Source organism: Tachyglossus aculeatus, chromosome 2, assembly GCF_015852505.1.
Source record: "Tachyglossus aculeatus isolate mTacAcu1 chromosome 2, mTacAcu1.pri, whole genome shotgun sequence".
NCBI classification, from domain to species: domain Eukaryota; kingdom Metazoa; phylum Chordata; class Mammalia; order Monotremata; family Tachyglossidae; genus Tachyglossus; species Tachyglossus aculeatus.
This window is the reverse complement of record NC_052067.1, coordinates 60402645-60417783: the sequence shown is the minus strand read 5'-3', so window position 1 is coordinate 60417783 and position 15139 is coordinate 60402645. Positions and strand designations below refer to the sequence as shown.

The window sequence follows — 15139 nt, the reverse complement described above, 5'->3', positions numbered from 1 at the left end:
GGCACAAGATAATCAGGTTGGACACAGTGCTTGTCCCACAAAGGGCTCAGAGTCTAAATTAGAGGGAGAAGGATTTAATCCCCATTTACAGAAGAGGTAACCTAGGCACAGAGAAGTGACTTACTTGCCCAAGGTCACATAGCAGACAAGTAGCACAACTGGGATTGAAACTGAGGTCTTCTGACTCCTAGGCCCATGCTCTTTCCCTTAGGTCATACTGCTTTTTTTTACCAGAAGTATACTTTAAAAAGAGAGAAATACCTCACTACATGGATGACTTCAGCCACTTTCCAGATGGCAGAAACAGAAAACCAGGAGCTAAAGCAGTATATCACAAATGGAGGCTTTTTTTCCCAGAGTTCCCTCTAAAGAAAGGTCTGTCTCTCCCTCTGGAGTGTGCACCTTTCCCACTATTTTCAGGGGAGCCAAACTCCCACATGATTCTGAGAGGTAAGGGTAGTTTTCTTTTTTTTTTTTTTGCTATTTTTTTTTATTCTTTTTGTTAAGCACTTACTATGTGCCAGGCACTATTAAGCTCTGGGGTAGATACAAATTAATCAGATTGAACACAGTCTCATTCATTCAATCGTATTTATTGAGCACTTACTGTGTGCAGAGTACTGTACTAAGCGCTTGGGAAGTACAAGTTGGCAACATATAGAAACGGTCCCTACCCAACAGCGGGCTCACAGTCCAGAAGCGGGAGACAGACAACAAAACAAAACATATAAACCAAATAAAATAAATCGAATAAATATGTACAAGTAAAATAAATAGAGTAATAAATATGTACAAACATATATACAGGTACTGTGGGGAGGGGAAGGAGATAAGGCGGGGGGATGGGGAGGGGGAGTAGGGGGAGACCCTTCTAGACTGTGAGCCCACTGTTGGGTAGGGACTGTCTCTATATGTTGCCAACTTGTACTTCCTAAGCGCTTAGTACAGTGCTCTGCACACAGTAAGTGCTCAATAAATATGATTGATTGATTGATTGATTGAGAGGAAGGAGGGGGCTCAGTTTGGGAAGGCCTCCTGGAGGACGTGAGCTCTCAGTAGGGCTTTGAAGGGAGGAGGAGAGCTAGCTTGGTGGATGTGCGGAGGGAGGGCATTCCAGGCCAGGGGGAGGACGTGGGCCAAGGGTCGATGGCGGGACAGGTGAGAATGAGGCACAGTGAGGAGATTAGCAGCAGAGGAGTGGAGGGTGCGGGCTGGGCTACAGAAGGAGAAGAAGGAGAGAAGGGAAGTGAGGTAGGAGGGGGCGAGGTGATGGAGAGCCTTGAAGCCAAGGATGAGGAGTTTTTGCCTGATGCGTAGGTTGATTGGTAGCCACTGGAGATTTTTTAGGAGGGGAGTAACATGCCCAGAGTGTTTCTGCACAAAGACGATCCAGGCAGCGGTGTGAAGTATGGATTGAAGTATGGATGTCTCTGTCCCACATCAATCAAACAACTAGCATGGGGCTCACAGTTTTAATCTCCATGTTACAGATGAGGTAACTGAGTCACAGAGAAATGAAGTGATTTACCCAAGTTCACACAGCAGACAAGTGGCAGAGTGGCATTAGAACCCAGGTCCTTCTGACTCCCAGGCCAGTGCTCTATCTACTAGGTCATGCTGCTTCTTGATTCTAAAAACCTTTTTAGAATGTAAACTTCTTGGGGACAAGAATCACTTCTACTATATTGTATTCTCCCAAGTGCTTAGTCAAGAGCAGAAGAGAGTAAGTGCTCAGTAAAACAACCTAGGTTTTGCAGTTCTTCTGGTCTTTTCCTTGGCAGCCTTTTAGACAGACCTGTTTGACATACTTTTAAAGCTGTCACTTCATCACGAACAAATATTCCTAGTGAATGAAAAATCATTTTCTTTACTCCCAACTCTTTTGTCCACATTATCCAAAATTTTGGGTTTCCTTCTCCTCACTACCTTCTCTTGCACATTTTTTTCTTTATTGATTCTGACAACCATATTTTCTCTTTGTTTCCTAGGCTTCACAATCCATGAACTATCCAAATTTTTCCCTTCCAGATTCATCTAATGTGAAGTAAAAGTTTCTTAGGTTTCTTCTTCACAACACACTTTCCTCCTGGGCTCAACCTGGCTGTTTCTTTAAAAATTATTTATATAAAAATCCTTCCTCCTTTAGATCTGTCCTTCCCATTTCCCTTTTCATTATTCTTTTGGCAATTCCCTCCAGCAGCTGCCTGGGCTCCCTTCAGCCCCCAGGTTCCTTTTCAGTAAGCAGGGAAGAAATTTCCTACCACTTTTTCCCGAAAGACTACCCCAGCTTCCACAGCTGCCTCCGGAATGTTCAAATGCATGTGAATTAAACCTTTAAAAATGTTCAATTTGATCATTCCTACCCTCCACCCTTCCCATCCAAGGAAATAATTTCTCTTTTTATTATGCCAATCCCAAGACTCCACAGGGCATAAAAGAAGGCTTTAAGCAGCCAAACTCAAAGTGTCTCTGGCATCGTTAACACATATTACAACAGCAGGGTCCAAAACTGCTTTATCAGTCTTTTTTTCCAAATGATAACGTCCGCAGTTCTCCTGTTTCTCCTCCACTGTCGATGCTCCCTTCTCTTTGGGCATCAAAGGAGGAGTAGAGTAGCTTAGTGGATAGAACATGGGCCTGGGAGTCAGAAGGACCTGGGTTCTAATCCCATCTCTGCCATAAGTCTGTTTTGTGACGTTGGGCAAGTCACTTCACTTCTCTGTGCCTCAGTTACCGCATCTGTAAAATGGGAATAAGAGTGGTAGCCCCAGCCCCATGTGGGACAGAGATGTGTCCAACCTGATTATCTTGTATCTACCCCAGTGCATATAACAGTGCTTGGCACATAGTAAGCAGTTGAGAAGTATTATTATTATTACTATTATTATCTTTCCCCTCAAAAGAGAGTCATAACATTTTCACTTGTTGTTCTCCTGATTTTGGCCTAGTTGCAGTCTTCCCCAATGGCCGTCCAGAGTCTGAATCATCCACATTAATAATAATTAATAATAATAATAATGGTATTATTTAAGCACTTACTCTGTGCCAAGCACTATACTAAGCACTAGGGGAGATACAAGCAAATCAGGTTGGACACAGTCCCTGTCCCAAGTGGGGCTCACAGTCTTAATCCCCATTTTACAGATGAGGTAACTGAGGCACAGACAAGTGAAGTGACTTGCCCAAGGTCACACAGTAGACAAGTGGCAGATCTGGGATTAGAACCCATGACCTTTGGACTCCCAGGCCCATGCTCTAACAACTTGACCATGCTGCTTCTAGTAGAGAAGCAATTGAGAGCATATGTATTCCTTCCAGAGAGGCTGTGACATCTGACTGTCGCTGGCCCGGCTGCAGTCTTCTTCTTTACTGGGCTGAGAGTTAACCATCTGTAAATGGGTGTCCTTGGAGGCATAGGAGATGGGACATTGTTCCCACCTTGCCCCTTCTTCATTAGGAGAATGGAAATCAATTCTTAATGGAGTTGAGAAAGGGAATAATCACTTGTAAAAACAATCAAATGCTTGGGAATTTGCCCAAAATGAGTATCACTATTCATAAAATCAGATCACCTCCACCCCACCCTCAGCACTACAACACTATGTACAGATCCATAAATTATTGATTCATATCAATGTCCGTCTGACTGTAAGTTTGTTATGGGCAGGGAACGTGACTACCAACTCTGTTGTATTGTACTGTCCCAAGCACTTACTACAGCACTCTGCACAGAGTACACATTCAATAAATACTATTGATTGATTGGTCGTGGTATTTTTAATAGTATTTGTTAAGTGCTTACTATGTGCCAGGCACTGTACTAAGCACTGGGGTAGATGCAAGCTAATCAGGTGGACTGAGTCCCCCAACCTGGATCATCTTGTATCTATCCCACCACCTAGTACAGTGCCTGGCACATAGTAAGTGCTTAACAATTGCCATAAAAAAATTGTCATCTGTAAAATGGGGATTAATACTGTGAGCTTGTGTCCAACCTGAGTAGCTTGTATGTACCCCAGAGCTTAGCTCACTGGCTGGCACATAGTAAATGCTTACCGAATACCATTAAAATCAATAAATATGATTGATTGATTGATTAAATAACAACAACAACAAATAAAAACAAAACAAACACAGGCTACACATTCAGCCAAAGATGTGAAGGGAGCCCAGTATCTTCCACTACTTAGAGAGGACAGGGGAGCAGTTGGTGAAATTTGTCCCTAGTGAAAAAGAAACGTCCATATTTCTTCTGGTTATCTCCATAGTTGAAAGGCTGTCAAAGCCTATTTCAGAGAATGAAGATTAGATTCGTTGCTTTTTGGGGGGTTCTAATCCTGGCTCCAGCATGTAGCTGCTGTGTGACCTTGGGATGGTCAGTTAACTTCTCTGTGCCTCAGTTTCCTCAGGGTAAACTAGGGATTCAATACCTGTTCTCAATTCGTTGTATTTACATAGTGTTTGCTGTGTGAAGAACATTGTACTATGTGCTTGGTAGAGTACAATATAACAGTTAGTAGGCACAGCCCCTGTTCTTCCTCCTGTTTAGGCTGTGAGCCCCATGTGCACTACCCCAGGGCTTAGGACAGTGCTTGGTGCACAGTAAGTGCTTAACAAATACCATAAGTATTATTATTACTATTATTATCATCATCATCAGTATTTCTATTCTTTGGTGTTCAGAGAACACCTTCTTAGCCTAAGGCCATGATCTGCTGCTCCTAAAGCCCCCTCAATCAATCTGGCCCTGGATGGGGGACTTAAAAATGGACCTGTAGTTGAACTCACTGACTTTCATTCAAATCACATTTCCTGCAAAGCAAATGTTGAATAATTCAAAGGCTAATTATATCCCTGCTAACTACAGATATTTTCTAAAAAGCAATCTGTGAGAGCAATATGTGGGAAGAGTACATGGCAGCTAAGGTCCAAAAACATGTTAAGTCCAGAGGGTTCGAACTACCATGCAATAGCTGTTCCCTTTCAGACAAATGCTTGAATTCCAAAAATTAAAAAGGACCAGAAACAGCCCCTGGTTACAGAACTTCCAAGATTTGGTGCTTGAAGAGCGTTTCACAGAAATGTTCAAAATGTGATTGGACACCTGTTAGTATTCCCCTTTGTGAGGAGTTTGTGATTCCCGAGACCAGACCCAGGTCACACTAGACACTGGCTAGCAGGAGGCAGTGGGTCCCCTACTCCACTGACCCAGTTCTGAAATTCACATCGACCCCTTTGAGGACTCTCAAGCATCATGGTGTAGTGGATAGATCATGGGCCCAGGAGTCAGAACGTCATGGGTTCTAATCCCAGCTCTGCCACTTGTCTGCTGTGTGACCTTGGGAAAGTCATTTCACTTTTCTGAGCCTCAGTTACTTCATCTGTAAAATGTGGATTGAGACTGTGAGCCCCAAGTGGGACAGGGCTTGTGTCCAACCCGATTTGTTTGTATCCACCCCAGCGCTTAGTACAGTACCTGGCACATAGTAAGCACTTAACAAATACCATCATTATTATTAAATTACTAAAGAAATTACTGTTATTACTACTACTAGAAATTTTTACTAAAGAAGAATTATTGTGATATGCCACCACAATTTGAAAAAAAATGTCCTTTATACCTTGGTGAGTAGCTTGCATGCTCTGTGCTTCCTAGAAGCAAAAGACTGATATGTCAGCAAATGTATATTTTATAGTGTGTGTGTGAGAGAGACAGTGAGAGAGAGGGCAGGATATTATTGTTCACCCCTCAGATATTGATTGGCAACTCTGCATCGCTATTAAAAGGGACAAAAATTATGTTCAAGCAATGATGTTCTTACTAAAGGAAGAAAACACTTAACTGTGTTTTGCAGTGATGTACCACACCAATAACAACTGCTTCTCAGAAAAAAAAAGTGTGAATGAGATGAGGAGAAAAAAATTGTGGGGTAAATATGATAGAACTTGGCCTTTCTCTGTGCCTTAGTTAACTCATCTGCAAAAAATGGGGATTAAGAGTGCAAGCCCAATGTGAGACAGGGACTGTGTTCAACCTGATTATCTTGTATCTACCCCAGCACTTAGAACAGTGCTTGGCACAAAGTAAGTGCTTAACAAGAACCATAATTATTATTAATTCTTAGTAGAATGAAATGTAAATAGCTAACTTTTATATCAAGTATCCATTACAGCTCAGCTTCCTGATGAATAGCTAGAAGCATTAGATGGATGTGTTAAATGACATTTTTCTCTTCCAATCAGTTGATCAGTGGTATTGGAGTGTTTATTGTATGCAGAAAATTGCATTCATTCATTCATTCAATCGTATTTATTGAGCTCTTACTGTGTGCAGAGCACTGTACTAAGCACTTGGGAAGTACAAGTTGGCAATATATAGAGACGGTCCCTACCCAACAGCGGGCTCACAGTCTAGAAGGGAGAGACAGACAACAAAACAAAACATATTAACAAAATAAAATAGAATAAATATGTACAAATAAAATAGAGTAATAAATATGTACAAACATATATACATATATACAGGTGCCGTGGAGAAGGGAAGGAGGTAAGGCAGGGGAGGGGGAGAAGGGGGAGAGGAAGGAGGGTGCTCAGCCTGGGAAGGCCACCTGGAGGAGGTGAGCTCTCAGTAGGGCTTTGAAGGGAAGAAGAGAGCTAGCTTGGCGGATGTGTGGAGGGAGGGCATTCCAGGCCAGGGGGAGGACATGGGCCGGGGGTCGACGACGGGACAGGTGAGAATGAGGCACAGTGAGGAGATTAGAGGCAGAGGAGCAGAGGGTGCAGGCTGGGCTGGAGAAGGAGAAAAGGGAGGTGAGGTAGGAGGTAGCGAGGTGATGGAGAGCCTTGAAGCAGAGGGTGAGGAGTTTTTGCCTCTAACAACTTGGGAGACAATTTAATAGATTTGGTACACACAATCCCCACCCTGAAGGAGCTTACAGTCTAGTGGGGAAAGTTACCCTGTCCTTTCTCCAAATCAAGGACTCAAGCAAAATAAACAGTCATTCTCTGTACAAGAAAAAACCCTACCTGGCCAGAATGAAGACTGATTCAGAAGTAAATTTCAGTTAGGGTGGGCTACAGGAAATAAGTGACGTAAGCTGTTATCTCCAGATCATCACATGGTGGGGAAACCCCCAGGCCTCTTTAAGGAGATATAGGGAGCACTGCCCTTCTTAAAAATAGCCACCACCTAGGGACCTCCCAAGATGGTCCTATCCACCACTTGTCTGCTGTGTGAACTTGGACAAGTCACTTAAAGTGTCTGCTACCTCATCAGTAAAATGAGGATTAAGATGGTTAGCCCCATGTGGGACATAGACTGTGTCCACCCTGATTAGCTCGCATCTATCCCAGCATTTAGTACAGTGTCTGTCATAAGTGCTTAACGAGTACCATAAGAAAAAATAGCCACACTCTAGGGACCTCCCAAGATGGCTGCAGCTTCCAGCTGTCCCAAGATGGCCACTGATTCAGGACTGCAATGATAGAAAGGCAGAAGTAACTATGGGGGTGGGGCAATGCAGAGTGCAAATGAATGTCTGCAACAGACCCCAATTTTGGTATAATTATTTCTAAATCAAGTTTCTCATATATATTCCACAACTACCCAGGAAAGGCTGAACTTTCAGGCAGAAAAATGACTACTGTGTTTTCCCCTTGATAACTAGTAAAATTAAAGAAGAATTATTAAATTGTGTTGGGTATGTGTGTGTGCAGTTGTTCCTCACATTATGCAGAAGTAATATAGGCCAAGAAAAGTTTCAGGTTGAATACTTCAGACAAGAATCAAAATGAATGAGCAGCAGAGCTCAGAAGAAAACCGTACTCATTTGACTTGCTGCTTTGCTCTAAGAAATGTCCCTTAGAGGGATAAGATGGAAGAGAAATGAGAAGTGGCAACTAGGAAGGAGTCTTGAGAAAACTTGAACAATTTGGGTTAAATCTCCTTCCAAGTTAAGTTGCTTCAGGAGTACTCTCAGATTTCTCTTCTCCAAAACCTTTCATTAACCCTTCATATGTTTTCAAACATCCCCTTCCTGAATCCCATAGACAAACTTATCTGGTTGGAAATCAATAGGTGCCATATTTATCTCTCATAGGCAGCAAGTCTCAGTTCACAAACATTCAAAACACACCTCAATTATTTTTCCTCTTTCATTTTACAAGTCACTAAGGGGAAAAATAAAATAGTCATTATTTTACTGACTGAAAGTTCAGGCTTTCCTGGGTAGTTGTGGAATATATATGAGAAACTTAATTTAGAAGTAACTGAACTGAAATCTGGGTATGTTTCCGACTTTCAACTTCCCTATGCACTGCCCTACCCCCACAATTACTTCTGCCCTGCTATTATTGCAGTCCCTAATCAGTGACCATCTTGGTATTTATTGAGCACTAACTGTGTGTGGACTGTACTAAGTGCCTAGAGGCAGAGTATGTAAGAGTAGGCATGAACAAACCCTGTCCCCAAGAAGATTAAAGACTAGATGATGGACCAACATTAAAATATATTACAGCCAAAGATGTGCATATGTTGTGGGGCTGGGAGAGATATGAATATCAAAGTGTTTAAGCACCCAAGTACATAGGTGACACAGAAGGGAGAGAAAGAGACTAGAGGAAATGAGGGCTTAGTCAGGGAAGGCCTCTTGGAGGAGGTGGTGATTTTAGGAAGGTTTTGAACTTAAGGAGAGTAATGAACAGCCAGATATGAAGGTGGAAAGAGTTCCAGGCCCAAGGAAGAAGGCAGGCTAGGGGTTGGTGGCAAAAAAGATGAGATCATGGTACTGAAAGAAGGTTGGTGGGAGAGGAGCAAAGTGTCTGGATTGGGTTGTAGTAGGAGACTAAAGATGTAAAGGTAGGAGGAGAAGAGATGATTGAGTGATTTAAAGCCAGTCTCTTCTTGAGATATTACTGGGAAGACAAAGAAGGAGAAGGGTGAGACTGAAGAGATGCAGGAGAGATTTTAGGAAGATCACTCCTGATTGTTCCTATCTTTATGATGGAATAGGTGACAAGGTCATTAGGGGTAGGAGATGGGGGTGGTGGGGAGCCAGGGAATTAGAGAAGGAAATTAGAAATCTGAAAGAGCTGGTGTGGGCAATGATCTTGGGGGAGGGTCAATAAGGATGGAGAAGAGAGGGAAAAGATAGAGCAAGGGCGGATGAGATGAATAAAGATTGGTGGAGGGATAGGGGAGGGAGGAGGTTGGCTTCAATGGAGAAGGCAGGGATTTGGGTGTCAAGAGAAGGTAGGTTGGGTATGGAGACAAAATGGGATAGAAAGAAAAGAAAAGAAAATTAAATCTGGTTGGTTATGCCCAGAATAGATATTTTCTTTGAAAACGAAAAAACTGTGATCTAGTGGTAGGAGCACAGGCCCAGTAGTCAGAGGACCTGGGTACTAATTCCATCTCTTCCATGTGTCTGCTGTGAGACATTGGGCAAGTCACTTCACTTCTCTGTGCCTCAGTTACCTCATCTGTAAAAAGGGGAGGATGATTGTGAGCCACACGTGGGATACGGACTGTGTCCAACCTGATTAGCTTGTATCTACCCCAGAACTTAGTACAGTGCCTGGCATGAAGTAAGCATTAACAAATACCTGTTTAAAAGAATAAAAAGACATGATGACTTTGAAAACTGGAGGAGTTAGGAGATAGGAGATCTCTGTTGGGGAACACATCAGTTTTGTATATGTAGTGGATGTGAAAGAAAGAAGGCAGGTGAAGCAATTGTGGTTGGAGAGTGAAATTTCAAAAATGGTAGAGATTGTACAGTGATAAGAGACTAGATGGAGCTAAAACACCTAGCCTTTGACTTAAAGACATTCTATAAACTCTCTCCCTCCTACTCATCTTCATTCCTCCCCCTCCATGGCCTAGCCCACCCACTTAGCTTCTCTCCAGCCAACCTACTTGCTGTATCTTGTTTCATCTTTCTTGCCATTAACTTCTTGCTAACACCTTTGCTTCTGTGTGGAACTCCCCTCCATTATGGATCCAGCAGACTACTGTTCTCCTACTGTTCTCTCTGTCTTCAAGGCTATTCTGAAATCACCCAGTGGTTTTACCTTATTACACATACACATCTCCCGCTGCTTATATCTCCCACAACTACTACTTCAGCACTTCCACATCACCTAAGCAATTGGATACATACAGCACATTACATTATTTGTATTAACTTGAACACATTACATTAGGAATCTATATATTTTCCTGCCTCCTCTCCCTGTAATTTATTTTAGTGACTATCTCCCCCACTACACTATAAGATCCTTGAAAGCAGAAATTTTGTCTGCTAATTTTACAGCACTCTCCCAAGCATTTAGTGCAGTGCTCTGCACAGAGTACATGCTTAATAAATACCACTGATTAACTGATTGATGGAGGTGCAGAATAAGTTGACTCTTGTGCCTCAAGCACCTCTTTTCCGGTGCCTTGCAGTGAGGGCTGGGCTCAGACACAGCTATTCCACAGTCAACCCTAATAGCCTCTTCCCACTGCAGCAGTCCAGAAAGAACACCAATTTGGGGGATAACCTTCAGATGTTTCCTCTTTGGTTTGCACTCACTGGTCTGTGAAGTCTTAAAACTGTCACCCATTAAGCTTTCATCCTCTCTGGTTTTAGCAAAAATGATGATGTCCACTGACAGGCGTGACATGCTTCAACAAAAGGTACCAGTTCTCCCTTTCCAAAGAATTCCCTGCATTCCAGCTCTATGTTCCTTTCCAGTTTATTAGAACAAAAACATGAATGGGATCTGAAATATTTCACGGTAACATCTGTTTTAGGCTCTGCTTAATGGAATATTAATCAAAACCAAAAAGCAAATTAAAGTTGATGATAGGTTTCAGGCTCAGCCTAATACTAAAATCTTGCTATGTCCTCCACATTATTGTAGTACAATCTGGCAGTCACAGAACAATTCCTTAAGTCTTATTTCCAAGCCCCTGTGTTGACCATCTATTGCTAAGGAAACAGGGTGACTTAATCCTTTCACTTAGGCTTGAACGGAGCTAGCTGCATACCCCTGCTGTTCCACACCGACATGGAACCGAGATCGTGACTCTGCAGAGAATGAAGGAAGACCTGCTTGACACTCCATCTGAGGAGTATGAGCAGCAAGTGGACCACACAGTTGAAACTGAATTTTTCAACAGTTGGAAATGCTGCTTCTGCTTCTGCTGCTTCTTGTTTTGCACCACAGAAGTACACTTACGAGCGATCGATCAGTCATATTTTTTGCGTGTTTACTATGTGCAGAAAACTGTATTAAATGCTTGGGAGAGTACAATATAACAGAGTTGGTAGACATGTTCCCTGCCCACTAGAAGCTTACAGTCTAGAGGATATATGTGAATGTCACCCAAGGATTCGTCCAAGGATCCTTCCCTCCCCAACATCAATATAATTAGGGTAGGGAAGGAGAACGGACTCTTAAGCAACATCTGTGATAGATTTTTACTTTAAACAGGTGTCCCTAGTCCAATGCCAAGTTATTTACTCTTTATTTAACATTACGAATCCACTTTATTCTGTTAATTGCAAATCAGTGTCATTAATCCAGTCAAATTTTTTGGTTTCTGATGTGTCAGTTGTGTGTGCGTGTGTGTGTGCATGTGTGTGTGTGCATATGCATACCTGCTTGTGTGTGTGTGTGTGTGTGTGTGTGTGTGTTCCCTTTCTTACACTCTTTCAATGCTTCTGTCCCTAGTAACAACCTTTGCAGAAGATGAACAAAAGAAGCATAAAATGGGTAACTGATCACACCATCTTTACATTCTTCTTTGGGAGGAAAAAGAGAAGCAATATAAGCTAGTGACATCTGAGAGGTCAAAGTCCATAAACAAAATCTGTGTTTTTTTAGTTTAGCACTGACAGATGAACACACAGCCATGCCATATCCATGTGAAGCATCACATCAACCTCAAAAGAATTTGTAAAGATTTTGTTGAGGGACAGTTACTGAAGATGAGTTAATGCAAGTAAGTGAAAGACAAATCAATAAATCCTCATTATTCTTAGTTTATGAAAGAGAGGCCAAATAATTCCCAACATGGCACAATGACTGTATCAGATAAATGTGAAGCTGTCATCCAGAATTTTGCACATGATCAAACCATAACACTTCATTAAAAATCCAATCCAATCATCTGCTCAAAAGCTCTGTTCCTGAGTTGATCAATGAGCAGAGAGAGGTAATAAGAATAATAATCATGATGGTATTTATTGACCACTTACTATGGATCATTGCCCTATGTTGCCAACCCTAAGCCTGCATCCTGCCTCTGAACTGGAACGCCCTCCCTCCTCAAATCTGGCAGACAATTACTCTCCCCAATTTCAAAGCCTTATTGAAGGTACATCTCCTCCAAGAGGCCTTCCCAGATTAGGCCTCCCTTTCCTCTTCTCCCATTCCCTTCTGCGTCACCTTGAGTTGCTCCCTTTGCTCTTCCCCCTCCCAGCCCCACAGCACTTATGTACATACCTGAAATTTATTTATTTGTATTAATGTCTGTCTCCCCACCTCTAGACTGTAAGCTCGCTGTGGGTAGGGAATGTGTCTGTTTATTGTTGTATTGTACTCTCCCAAGCACTTAGTTCAGCACTCAGCACACAGTAAGTGCTAAATAAATATGATTGAATGAATGAAAGAATGAATGGGGTCGATACAAGATATTCAAATTGGACTCAGTCCCTGTGGCACATAGAACTTAGGGTCCAAGTGCATTGGAGAATGAGTATTCTAATCTTCGTTTTACAGGTATGAAAACTGAGTCACATAAAAGTTAAGTAACTTGCCCAAAGTTATGTATTAAGAAAGTGCAGCATCAGGACTAGAATCCAATTCTCCTAACTCCCAGTCCTTCTCTTTTTCCACTAGGCCATGCTAATCACTGACCAATCAATCAATTAATCACATCTACTGAGTGTTTACTATGTGCAGATCACTATGATAAATGCTTGGAAGAGTATAATAGAGTGGCAGACAAAATACTTCCCTTCAAGGGTAATACTGTAGAAAGACACAAAATAATTTACATCTAGACGGAATGATAGGGAAAATGATATGAAAAAAAGTGCTTAAATAAAAGCCTAATTACATGTGTTATGTGTTACGGGTGGTTATAGATGCATAAATGGAGAAGCATCATGGTCTAATGGATCGAGTGCGGGCTTGGGAGTCAGAAGGGCCTGGGTTCTAATCCAAGCTCCACCACTTGTCTGCTATGTAACCTTGGGGAAGTCACTTCACTTCCCTGGGCCTCAGTTACCTCATCTGCAAAATGGGGACTATGTACTGATTACTGATTACTTTGCATCTACTCCAGTACTTAAAACAGTGCCTGGTACATAGTAAGTGCTTAACAAATACAGTAAACAAATCAACAAACAAGCATAAATATGTAGCTGACAGAGTGCTGCCATGATAGTGGGAGATATTACCCAGGGAGAAGAATAATTAATCTCTGAAGAACTCCTCGAGGAGATTTGGTTTCAGAAGGGCTTTGAAGACAGAGAGAGCTGTAGTCTGCCATTTGAAGGTGGAGGGAGTTCCAAGCAGGAGAAAAGTGTGAGAAAGGGATGGAAGATACGGAAAGTAGATCAAGGCACGATGTGCGGATTGGTTTAAAAGGAATGAAGAGCATAAACTGGCATGCAGTGCTAGAAGAGAGCAGTTAAGTAGGAGGAAAGAGAGCTGAATGAGTGCCTTGAAACCAAATGTCAAGAGTTCCTTCTTGATTCGCAGAGGAATGAAGCCAAATGGCCTAGTGGATCGAGCACAGGCCTGGGAGTCAGAAGGAGCTGAGTTTGAATTCCAGCTCCATCACTTGTCTGCTGTGTGATCTTGGGCAAGTCAATTAACTTTTCTGTGCCTCGGCAACATCATGTTTAAAATGAGGATTTATACTATGAGCCTCATGTGGGAAATGGAATGTGTTCAACTTGTTAAGGTTGTATCTACCCAGGGTTTAGTACACTGCCTGGCACATAGTAAGTGTTTAACAAATACCAGTGGGAAAAAAAAAAGAAAAAGGAATGGCAGCAATTGAAGATTTTTGAGAAGTGGGAAGACCAGCTCAAAATAGTATTTCAGAAAACCTGTCAAGCTCATGGCATGAAGCACAGTCTGAACAGACGAGGGATTAAAGGCAGGGAGACCAGTGAGAAATCTGTTACAGCAATTAAACCAGGAAGGGACAAGTGCCTGAAATCAATCAATCCATCAATCGATGGTATTTATTGAACACTTACTATGTTCAGACACTGAACTAAGTGCTTGGGAGAGTGGTGACTGGATGGAAAGGAAAGGGTGGATCTAGGAAATTCTGTGGGGAAAAAGAGACATAATTTTTCAATAGACTGAATTGGCTAGGTAAAGGAAAGGCAGAGGGTGTTTATAATTCAAGGGTTGTAGGTTTTTGAGGCAGGGAGGATGACCGTGTGCTCAACTGTGATGGGAAAGTTTGGCAGGGGAGAGGATTTGGGAGGGAAGATGAGGAGGTCAGCTTTAGACATATTTAGCCTAAGGGGTTGATGGGACATCTATGTGGAAATAGCCTGGAGGTGAGATTACAGGAGACACAGGGGGTTGGGACTAGCCAGAAAGTCTGGAGTCATCCCTGTAGAGGTGGGAGTTGAAGCCATGGAAGAAAAAGAACTCCTTAAAGGAATGGGTGTAAGGTGAGAAGAAAGGAGGACCCAGAACAAAGACTTTGAGGGATACTCACAGTGGCTGTCCAACTTTAAAATATTCTTTTGTGGGCTATTTCAAGTGAAGTTTCCTCTAATAAAAGGAGTCCAGGTGTTGCCCTTTATCTCTACAAGAAATAATTTCCATCTCAGACTTTCCTAGGGATTTGCATGTCATCTAGGTTTTCAATGGCTGATGGAGACAATCTACACTCTCAGATGGTTCAAACAAAGAAGGCTTGCCTTGTTTCCACTAACATCAACTCATTTTCTGCCCTGCATCTACAGAGAGATAGTTTGTGAGCTAGATTGGGGTATTTGAATCCCACCAAACACAGAGATAAGTAAGCATCAATCAATCCACAACACTTAGGAGCCACTTACTGTGTGCATAGCACAGTGCTAAGGACTGTACTAAGCATCCCACCAAATGTTAATGG

The 15139-nt window shown here is 42.3% G+C and overlaps 1 protein-coding gene across 2 annotated transcripts in view; it reads right to left on the bottom strand.

The window, feature by feature from the left end:
• IPCEF1 (interaction protein for cytohesin exchange factors 1) overlaps positions 1-15139 on the bottom strand; it is a 140290-nt gene that overhangs the window by 52887 nt on the left and 72264 nt on the right. The gene's annotated exons all lie outside the window — the stretch shown is intronic.